This window comes from Sarcophilus harrisii, chromosome 3 (genome assembly GCF_902635505.1).
Source record: "Sarcophilus harrisii chromosome 3, mSarHar1.11, whole genome shotgun sequence".
In the NCBI taxonomy this organism is placed as follows: Eukaryota; Metazoa; Chordata; class Mammalia; order Dasyuromorphia; family Dasyuridae; genus Sarcophilus; species Sarcophilus harrisii.
In genome coordinates, this window is record NC_045428.1 from 88241895 (window position 1) to 88254038 (window position 12144).

General features: G+C 34.6%; 1 protein-coding gene and 1 pseudogene across 1 annotated transcript in view; both read left to right on the top strand.

Moving 5' to 3' along the window:
* VWA8 (von Willebrand factor A domain containing 8) overlaps nucleotides 1-12144 on the top strand; it is a 398466-nt gene that overhangs the window by 364488 nt on the left and 21834 nt on the right. The window lies entirely within an intron of this gene.
* Nucleotides 8443-12136, top strand: LOC100916984 (annotated as a pseudogene).

The window sequence follows — 12144 nt, forward strand, 5'->3', positions numbered from 1 at the left end:
TAGGTAAAATGTATGTTTCAAATATAACTAATAAAAGCAAATTGTCAAAAATATACAAAGTACTCAAACATGTGGTCAGTATCCAGATTCTGTTTGATAAATGTTCCAAGAAGATGAAGTGTGTACACATAAGGAAAGAGGCAGTAAATTATCAGTTCCAAAAATAGATAGGCCTGCTTACAGTTAGAGAAATGAAAATTAAAGCAACCTTAAGAGACTATATCCATGAAGAAGCGGAAAAGTCTTAGGAGGTCATGATAGCTGTCTTCAGTTATTTGGAGTCCAGCCATGGGGAAGAGGAAAAAGACTTGCTCTGCCTGGCCCCAAAAGGCAGAAGCAAGAAAAATGGATTGCAGTTGTAGACAGATTTAATTTTAGTATAAAGACAAACTTCCTCACAATTAAAGCTACCTAAAAGTAGACGGGGATGCCTCAGAAGTAGTGAATTCTCTGTACCAGAATGTCTAGGGGAGGTGTTCTTGTTGATTATAGATAGAACTTAATAGCATTTTATGAGGTCTCTTCTAGGATTCTAATGAAAAAATATTAAGTAAAATATGCAGAACAAATAGCATTGATTGAAATTATGTAAAATGTGTGCGTATGACTGAAAAATTTTTAAATGTATTTTTAGAATTAAATGTTCATTAGGTCTTTTAAATTATGATTTTAAATTCATATACTTTGGCCCCTGTATAAAAATTATTGCATTAAAATATTATTAATAATAGACTATCTGTTCATGAAAACCCTTATCAGCTTAAAATTAGACCAGATCATTTCGTTAGGATTTTTTTGGATCATATGATTTCATAAAAATTATCATCTTTATATTAGCCAGTAAAGCTTTATATTTATGTGGTATATTTGCCCATGATGCAATATTAAATACTCATCGAATAAAAATTGATCTAAGGAGAATTTTCAAGACTTCCCTTATCCTTATTTATACACATGCATGCAAGACAACTACTTTTGATGAACTTCTAATCTTAGGATTGTGGCATTTAGAACTAAAAGGGATCTTCAAAACTTTTTAGTTCAGGAATTTTTAAGGTGGAGTCAGTGATTTAACTTTGTTAATATTTTGATAACTTTATTCCAATGTAATAGGTTTCTTTTGTAAGCTAACTAGCCAGGTTAGAAAAAACTTCCTTCAGGATGATTCTTTCCAGTTAGTAAACAGAACAAGACATCTCTGACTTGATCCCTTTCATGGTTGTCCTCTTCTTTTGGCCTAAATGTTTCTGGGTGACTAATGCTTTCCCTGAAGTTTTGAGGCTGATGTGTAATCCTGGTAACTATGGGAGTTTCCTTGGTGAACAGTATATGGTGTTTGGTCAGGAACTCGCCAACTCATCATTTAGGTTGAATTTCCAAAGCAGAGTTTCAGACTTGCACCTCATCTCGTATGACTGATGAGGCTGCCGCTGAGGAAGGAGAGATGTCACCACCATGTCTCTTGCACAATCTGTCTGCGCTCTAGCCTTTGTGCCCCCACCAACCTAAACTTTGTATGTGAATAACCTAGAATCGAGATTAGTGAAGGGCAGTAGTTAAGGTGATCTAAACTTCATTTAAAAGGATTGAGTTTAGATTTCAGTTCTTCTACTCATAAGCTCTCAGTTTTCTCATCTAAAAAATAAAGAGATTGAATTGGGTGATTTCTAAGATCTTTCCCAGTTTTAACATTCAATGTGTGATTTTCTGTGTATCATTTCTGAATTGACAATAAAAAGATTTTTTGCAAGCAGTTGATCTGTAGCTGTCTTAGAATCTGAGTTTCCTCTTTTCACATCCCCTACACCATATGACATAATTGCCAGTCTTTTTAATTATGTTTCCTCTCCAGTGTTTTTCAGGCATCTCCTTTTACTGATGCCTGAGGATGTCAGGGTGCTTCAAATTCATCCTGTTTGTCATTCCATATTGACACCTTGTGCTTAGCCACAGTCACCAGGTGCTTAGCATTAGCTCTCTCATTCAGTTTAGATTGTAAAGATTTGCCCTTGTCAGGGAGATCTCTAGGTACTGGAGAGAACATCTGGCTTAATTTCCATAACTGAACAATCTCAAATTTTCTTTCCATTTCTCAGCGTTCACCAATCAGATAATTGTTATTTCTTAGGGATGGTTTTATAAAGGGTACAAGGAATTAGAGGGAAGCACTAGATGTGAGAGCTGTGAGAGTAGCAGGTTTCTATCCTTCTGCTCTGAAGGAATCCCTGGTGCGTAATATTCTGCCCTTTTAGAATGATGATATACCATGTCACTAGTGAACTGATCCTGCACATCATAACAGATTCCCTTAGGTTAGTGTCAGATTTTCACCCTTTGAATCATTGTAGAAGACACTTTCTTTATAGGAAACTGAAGTGAAAATTAAGAAAATTAATGAGGAAGTCTAAAAAGGCAGTGTTATGCAATGTTTAGAAACCCTGCCTGAAGTCAAAAAGAACTGAGTTCAAGTTCTGGCTGTGTAAACTCTTTAAACTCTTAGCCCTGCAGGAAGCTCTTTAAAACCATTGTTCTCATTTGGGATCTGAATTGGTAGAGATAGCTCATAAGGAGCCATTCTATACCAATGAAATCATAGGACCAGTCCCCAAAATGAAAGTTTAAGATTAGTGGTATTTAGGGGGCAGTGGCCTTTTGTATCTGGAGTTGCCAGGATGCAACTGAGGTCTTGAGAGAGAAAGAATCCCTGCCTATCGAAGATCAGTGAAGAGATGCTGACTAATTAGCTCACTTACTCAGGAAGATCCAAGTCAGTGAGTGAATCAAGACAATCATCAAGAATTGTTTTCCCTTTCACCAAGCCTCCTTTTCAGCCCAGATTTTTTCCTCAAATCATAGTGTACATTCTCGGTACAAGCATATAAAAAAATAGATCACTAAGAGCAGAACTATGAGCTTTTTTTTATAAAGAACTATGATTTTAGCTTATGATTCATATCCAGAGGTAAATTAGACAAGAGAATGGTAGAAAAATATAAGTATAACTCAAAATCCATCTGTTTTGAGAAGACTTCATCTTGCAAGGTGGTTTTTACCTCTTTTGAACATATGGAGCCTATTTTGCAATTTAGAACAAACACATGACTTTCCATCAAAGTTAGTTATCATGTTTGTTCCCAGTTCCCCTCTCCATCCTTTTCATTTGCTTTGATTCTAAAAGAATCCTCTGTAACCTAAAAAAATTCCTTTTCCTATATTAAAGCGATACTATAGCATTTTCTGAAGGCTTAATGCAATTTTTGAAAGAATATTTGTAAATTGGTTCTTATACATGCATTTTAGTTGAAATTCCTAGATTTAAACATATCTGGAATTTTAATAAGGCAGAACCCCACATTTAAGTAAAGGAAACAATCTTGTAACAGAATCTTCATGGAAGGAGCCAGTAAAGAGACCAGTTGTTAAAACATCTTTTTTGTGGTAAATGATGCAAAAACAAACAATTTTATCTTGACAAAGCCCATTAGAGATTTTTCAGAAACTTCTCCTAACTTTTGCATTTGTCCATTTTAATGTTTTCCACAGCTATTTTGTTGTAGAATAGTCCAGGAGGCTAGTAGTTAGCATCAAGCTAAAAAGCCACTTTAAATGTTCTTTTAAAATAATGTGCAGATTTACCATCTACATTCATACTATTGAAGTAAAAAATAAAATTTGTTCCAGATTCTCATCATGGGATCTCAGTACCCTCTTCCAGCTTTGGAGACCTCGCCCACATTTTTAAGATAAAGATACATAGAAATGAAATAGAATTGGAAAAAGTGAAACTAATTAAATTTTTTTTTATTTTATCACATACTTTTTCAATATTCTTCTATGCAGATGTACTAATTTCTGGTGGAGACCCTAGCTTTCATATAATGTCATAGATAATATTTAAAGGTCAGAAGAAGACTACTCAAATATCCATGTTCTTTACCTTATAAATTTGAAGCAACTTTTAAGACTGAGACCAGGAAGACCTCCTCCTCTGATTAATCCTAAAACTGTCTAAATATTCTAAAAAAAAAAAAAAAAAATTCTAGTGTATTGCCCTAAAGACAAAAGTTACTGCTATATGACAATATCTTAGTTCCTCAAACATTAAATTGCCCAGGGTTTAGAAAAGCTCCTTAGAAGATTTAAAGATCATGAAATTGAAGTATTGTAGTGAAGTCATATAATATTATGTCCTGGTTTGTTGAGAGGTTCCAAGGAGTAAGAATTCTTAAATTGGTTTTCCTCTAACATTGTCAGACCAGTCCCTCTTCATGAATGCATAATCAGAATAGTAAACAAGTTTAAAGAAAGCTGCCTTGTACTATGAGCTGAATCCATAGACACTTAACAAAAGTATGCTTTTTCCCACACTTGATCCCTTTTTTCTCCTTTTGGTAGTGAATTTCTCCATTTACTGGCTTATATAGTGACTATATTAGTAGAGACAGAGACAGAGACAGAGAGAGAGAGAGAGAGAGAGAGAGAGAGAGAGAGAGAATGTGTGTGTGTGTGTGTGTGTGTGTGTGTGTGTGTGTGTTAAGTAAAAAAATTTTTAGCAATTAAAGTAGATTTTTTTTCACCCTGCTATTTACCAACAGGGAATTAGTTAACTAATTTCTTAAAGAAGAGTCACTATTAGACATATAAAAAAACCATTCACTCCCGAATGAAGATTATAATACCTAATGTTCATTATGGAATATTGAATAGCAACAAATACTGTTTTTTAAAAAAATGCTATTTATAGTTACCATTTATAGAAGGGTGACTATAAGCAAATGTCTATTTAGCAGTTAACGCAAGTTTAGTAGTTATCCTGATAGTAGGATAAAGATCTATATCTGCATAATTCTTTGTATTGTGCTATAATCTGCTTTTGCCTACCAAGTAAAACTTCTGGGCTACATTTGGCTAGCAATGGCTTTCTTGGTAGTTACACATGTTTCTGATGATCCAGGAGCATTCTTCAGCTGTTCTCCAGGCTGGTCTTGAATGAGTGTCATGGAAAAGCCTTGGCAGATTAAGTGAACATTGCCTACTGCAGATGTGAATCTAATAATAGCAGTAATAATAACTGACACTGACAATGGTTTGTCAAGGACTTTATATGCACAATCTCATTTGAGCCTATGAAGTAGGCACTACAGATACTAGTGTCTCTGTAACAGATGAAGAAAGTGAAACTTTCCATTAAAAGTTACAAAAAAAGTGCATTTTAAAGTTTACTTCAGTAGATCTCTGTTCTCTTCAATATTGTTCCCTCCAGCAATGCAGACTACCTTTCCTTCCTGAAGAACATGTGTCCTTATCTTTCTCTGAGTTCACCATGAAGGTTTTAGGAACACTTTAAGGGGATTGCTTTTGAGTTCTTTTGACACAGATGGACATCACTTATCATGTGACTGACTCATTTCTTTCTGGTCATATAGTTATTCAAAAACAAATGTTACACTGCTTCTTCTGTATAATTCTTTGTTATGTGCTACAACCTGCTTGTGTTTGGAAAGTACTTCTCCATTGCCTTCTGGGTGTTCCTCAACTTCATTTCTTCAGAAATTGCAGTATTCCAATGAGGGTCATTAAGAATACTTTACAGTTTCCTAAATAATATTCAGCTTCTTTTCTCCTGTGCAGTTTGGCTCATTTGTAGTGATAAGACACAATGTTATCTATCCAATTGAATGGTGTAGACTGGATAATGGGTATTTTTTGTCCAGGTTGATTAAGGATCATATTTAGGATGCTTTGAAGTATTCCAAGGTTTAATGCAAATTAGCACAGTTCCATGTATAAAAAGCATTTTGAAGTCCTGATCATTTAAAAGGAATCATCTTCCTTTTAGAATCCATGGTGGACATTATCCGTGACAGATGGCAAACAGTTGTGGCAAGAATACATCTTCTTGTGTTATTATTCATTTGATAATGAGCCAATAGGCATGGAACAAGTTATATCTTTTCCAGAATCTTGTATAATTTTTGTATGTACATGGGAGATGCCTTGTAAAAGGAGCCTTTAGAGTAGCATTTAGTTCTACCAAAGCAAATGCATTTTTTACATCTTTCGTTCTGTGTATGATGATGTCACTTGCAAAAGACTCCCTGCTCCTTTTTAATACTCTCATCAAGAATAACCTTAATACATATGTAGCATATCTTCACAACAATTTTACACTGATGAGAAAGTAGTTATAATGGTCAGTAGTTAATAATATTCTCTCAGTTTTTTTGGAAGACAACAATAAGGTCCAAATGTTTTTTCACCTACCCCTTTGCTCTCTTTTTTTCCTTCAGATCCCTCAACACCCTCAAAATTATATTACCTCTAGTGTAGTCTACTGCTAAATATAATTCATTTAGTCCAGACACTCTTCCCATCTTTGTTTTCTTCAGTGTCATTGTCACTTCCTCAAGACTCATATCTGAGACTATTTTATTGAAACCTAAATGTGATAGCTCCATTGTCCTTGATGGCAAAAAGAGTTTATTATAAAAAATCTTTTCCATTTTTCACCCATTGATGGTCTTTCTTCTAGTTTAATCCTTCAGTGTTCATGGAATTATTTTTGTTAAGTTGAATCTCTTGCCAATCTTTCTTTAAACTGTTTTAAGAAATGATACCATTCATCCTCCACTCTTCTTTTCCATAAGATTTTACAAACAAATTTACATTCTCTTGGCTGCCACTGCTCTGTGCTTGACAAAGATATCAAGTGTTTGTTAACTATGATGGTTTTAGGTTCTTTTAGCTAATTTTGGCTGTTGACTTTGCTCAGTTAAATTATATGCAATTGTTCTTTTCCAATATTCTTTGCTTCATCTGTTTCCTATTTTTCTATATCAGTAACTTGTTTTTAATAGATCAGATTAGAATTGTTTTGTGCATGCCATATCTTTTTCTAATATTTATTCTTTCTTACACCTTTGTATTTAATTTTTCTTTGTTCTAACAAGTTAGTGATCTGACTTTACTGATTCAGGAATTACTACCACATCAGTAAGCAGACATTTTCTATCTGTTAAAATATAATAAATTTTACTTATTGTGTATCTAATTTATATTTTAATATATTTAACATCTACTGGTCATCCTGCCATCTGGGGGAGGGGGTGGGGGGTAAGAGGTGAAAAATTGGAACAAGAGTTTTGGCAGTTGTTAATGCTGTAAAGTTACCCATACATATAACCTGTAAATAAAAGGCTATTAAATTTGAAAAAATATATATATAACAAATTTCATTTGTTATAATGTTATTCAGTGTTGATTGTGTCCAGGACTTCCTAGTTCTTTTCATGAAGAAAATACTCTTCATAAACAAACAAGGGATAGAGAGGATCACAGAAGATAAAATGAACCTAATCAGGTAACTAGGAAGAAATTTTCAGGAAGCTTTTCTGATAAAGCTTTCAAAAAACAAAATATGTAAGGAATTGATTCAAATTTTCAATAAAAACCATTCTCCAATTGATAGGTCAAAGAATACCAATAGGCAAATTTCAAAAGAAGAAATCTATGCTATCAATAGCTATATTTGAAGAAAAAAAAACTTCCAAGGTACTAAATTAGGAAAAAAGCATCCATCAGATTGGCAAAGAGGACAAAAAATAGAAAATAGCATATCTTAGGGGGCTATAGGAAAACAGACAAATTAATATATGTTTAGTGTAACTGAATTGGTCCAACCATTATGGTCAATGAAGTGGAACTTTTTTTTTTTATTTAATAGCCTTTTATTTACAGGATATATACATGGGTAACTTTACAGCATTAACAATTGCCAAACCTCTTGTTCCAATTTTTCACCTCTTACCCCCCCACCCCCTCCCCTAGATGGCAGGATGACCAGTAGATGTTAAATATATTAAAATATAAATTAGATACACAATAAGTATACATGACCAAAACGTTATTTTGCTGTACAAAAAGAATCAGACTCTGAAATATTGTACAATTAGCTTGTGAAGGAAATCAAAAATGCAGGTGGGCATAAATATAGGGATTGGGAATTCAATGTAATGGTTTTTAGTCATCTCCCAGAGTTCTTTTTCTGGGCATAGCTAGTTCAGTTCATTACTGCTCCATTAGAAATGATTTGGTTGATCGTTGCTGAGGATGGCCTGGTCCATCAGAACTGGTCATCATATAGTATTGTTGTTGAAGTATATAATGATCTCCTGGTCCTGCTCATTTCACTCAGCATCAGTTCGTGTAAGTTTCTCCAGGCCTTATCCTGTTGGTCATTTCTTACAGAACAGTAATATTCCATAATATTCATATACCACAATTTATTCACCCATTCTCCAACTGATGGACATCCATTCAGTTTCCAGTTTTTAGCCACTACAAAAAGGGCTGCCACAAACATTTGTGCACATACAGATCCCTTTCCCTTCTTTATAATCTCTTTGGGATATAATCCCAGTAGTAACACTGCTGGATCAAAGGGTATGCACAGTTTGATAATTTTTTAAGCATAGTTCCAAACTACTCTCAATGAAGTGGAACTTAGGAAGCATTGCTAATAGTAAGGGTAGTGGAGGTGATGTAATTACAGTTGAGCCATTTAAAACCCCAAAAAATGATGCTTAAGTTCTATACTCTTTATGCCAGCAAATTTGAAAAACACAGCGGTGACCACTGGATTGGAAAAGATCAGTTTATATCCCACTCATTAAGAAAGGCAGTGCCAAGAAATGTTCCTATTACTAAACAATTGCACTCAATTCACAGGCCAGCAAGCTTATACTTAAAATTCTACAAACTAGCTCCTACTTATTTAGTCTCCACTTATTGCTGAGAGGGATCCCTTCTAGCTCAACCATGTCTTCCATGGAGACTCCAGCATTCAATGAATATGGCCATCCTTTCCTCATCATCAAGGACCAAGAGCTTAAGCCTTACCTTTTGAAACTGAAGGCCATCAAGACTCACAAAATTATGGCAAAGGCTATATTAAATACAATGAGAACATCACTTGGACATAATGCACTTGATATAATGATGATGGATAAGGATGGTGATGAGACTAACCAAAGATGGTGCACCGTTTTAAGCTTGATACATGTAGGTCATCAAATTGCTAAACAGATGGTTGAATTTTCCAGATCATAGAATTGATGAGATTGGAGATGGGACCACAGTTGTTCTGGCTGGTGCTCTGTTAGAAGAAGCTGAAAAAATGCTAGTTCGTGGTATTCATCCAATCAGAATAGCAGATTGTTATGAGCAGACTGCTCAAATTACTAATGAACATTTGGACAAAATCAATGAGAATTTTCTAGCTAATGTTCTTAACATTGAACTTCTTCTCTTCCAGACTGCTAAAACAATTCTTGGTTCAAAAGTAGCTAACAGCTACCACCAGCAAATGGCCAGAATTGTTGTAAATGCTAGCCTGACAGTAACTGAAATGAAATGGAATGATGTTGACTTTGAACTAATCAAAGTAAGAAGGCAAAGAAGGGGGAAGACTTGAAGACACTCAGAATAATTGTGGATCTGGATTTTAGTTATCCACAAATGTCCAAAGAAGTAGAAAAATGCTAAGACTGCAATTCTACAATGTCCATTTGAGCCACCCAAGCCAAAAACCAAACATAACCTTTCATGTTGCCTCTGATTAAGATTATAGAAGTATGAAAAGTAGAAGTTTGAAGAGATGATTGAACAAATTAAATTTATCGGTTCACACCTAGCTATTTGCCAATGGGGCTTTGATGATAAAGCAAATTATGCAGGATAAGTTGCCTACTGTCCATTGGATAGAGGGACCTGAACTTGAACTGATTGCCATTGCATTAGGAGAGCTCATTGTTTCATGGTTCTCTGAACACACACACATGAAAAACTTGGTTTTTTGGTCTGATAAAAGAGATCTCATTTAGAACAACCAAAGACAAAATGCTTATTAATAGAGAAATGTAACAACTCCAAGGCCATGACCATATTCATTAGAGGAGGAAATAAAATGATAATTAAAGAAGTAAAATGATTTCTTTGTGATACTATCTGTATAGGATTAGAAAGATAGTTGTGATAATCATCTGATATATGGAGATAGTGCAGTTGAAATATCTTATGCTTTGGCAGTTAGTGAAGAAACTGTTAAGTGCCTTTCCTTGGAGCAGTATGCTAGGACACCTTTTGCAGATGCATTAGAAGTCATTCCCATGGCCTTTTCTGAAAATAGTGGTATGACTCTCATCCAAATTATGACCAACATAGAAAACATTTGCACTGATTAGCATTCTGTGCACTCATCAAAAAAGGTGCTGTGTTCTATGAGGAAAACAGAATTGAAGTAGCTCAGAAGAGATGTGAGATGCATAAGGTTAGAGAATCCATCCCAAGTACTCAAAAGGACTATTTGTATCTGACATGTGGCAGAGTGTTCCAAGATCATATTGGTCTGATCAGCCACGGTCAGACACATTGTATTTTGGTTCTAACATTGTGATATCATTTTGGTTCTTTTTGAGAATAAAGGACAATCACCATCACAGTGTATGAACCACACCAGTGAAAGAAATGAATCATGCCCTTCATACTGACTGCTTGTATAAGGATCCAAATGACATCTGTTAGAAACTCTGATTGACAAAAAAGAAAAGAAAAGAAAAACAAGAACAACAACAGATTCGTCTTGCAACACAAGTAGTCAGGATGATTTTGAAGCTGGATGATATCTGCAAACCAGGAGAATCTGAAAAATGAAAGCTTAAGTTATAATAAAATATAGTAAAATTACTACTATGATTAAATAAACACAAGTCATATATTGTAACCACAGCTATTTATTATTTTTCCCTTTTTGACATTGTAATTGCTATATATAAAGACAGCAATAATAAATTAGCTTTTTTATAACCATAAAAATAAATTCTACAAACTAGGCTTCAGTAATGTGGGAACCAAGAATTGACAAAAAAAGAGCAGGATGGTTTTGAAAAAGGCAAAGGAACTAGAGATCAAATTACCAACATTCCCTGGATTATGGAGAAAGCATTATCTGTATGTACTTCACTAACTACACTAAAGCCTTGACTGTGTAGAACACAATATAGCAGTTCTCAGAGAGATGGGCATACCAAATCAGTTTATCTCCTGAGGAACTTGTATGTAGGCCAAGAACCAACAATTAGAACCGAACATGAAACGACTGACTGGTTTAAAATTGGAAAAGAATATAATAAGGCTGTACATTGTCATCTTATTTATTTAACTTGTATACAGAGAAGATCACATGGAAGCCATGCTAGATGAATCAAAAACTGGAATTAAGATTGCTGGTATAAATATTAACAATCTCAGATGTAGATGACACTATTCTGGCAGAAAATGACAATACAAAGTCTCTTGATGAGAGTAAAATGGAAATGTGTAAAAATTGCCTTGAAGCTTAACATTCAAAAAAACTTTGATAATTGGTCCCATCACTTCCTAGTAACTAGAAAAGAATGGAAGCAATGTCAGATTTTATATTCTTGGGATCAAAGATCATTGCAGATGACTCCAGAAATGAAATTAATGGATTCGTGCTTGTTGGGAAAAAAGCTATGGCAAATCTGGATAGCATACTGAAGAGCAGAGACATCACCTTGCCAACGAAGGTCCTTAAATGCAAAGCCATAGTATTTCCAGAAGCAATATGTGAGCATGACAGTTGGAGATAGGGAAAGCAGAAAACTGCAGAATCATTGCTTTCAAATTGTGATTCTAGAAAAGACTTTGAGAGTCCCTTAGATAGCAAGAAGATAAAATAAGTCAATATTTAAAGAAATTAATACAGGCTGTTCATTGAAAGGTGAAATATTGAAGATGAAGCATAAATATTCTGGCTACATAATGGGAAGGCACAACTCATTGGAAAAGACCTTGATATTGGGAAAGATTAAAAGCAGAAGGAAAAGAGGGAGGAAGAAGATGAGATTGTTAAGAGAGTATCATAGAAACAAGGAACACAAATTTGGATAGACTTTGGGAGATTGTGGAGGATAGAAGGGTCTGGCATGCCATGGTAAATGAGGTCACAAAGAGTCAAACATAACTGATCAAACATGACTGAATGACTAAACAGCAAATGTATATTTGTCATAAGATTTTGGTGTTGCTGTAGCTTTCCAAAGAAAGGGAGAGGAAAAGAAAGAA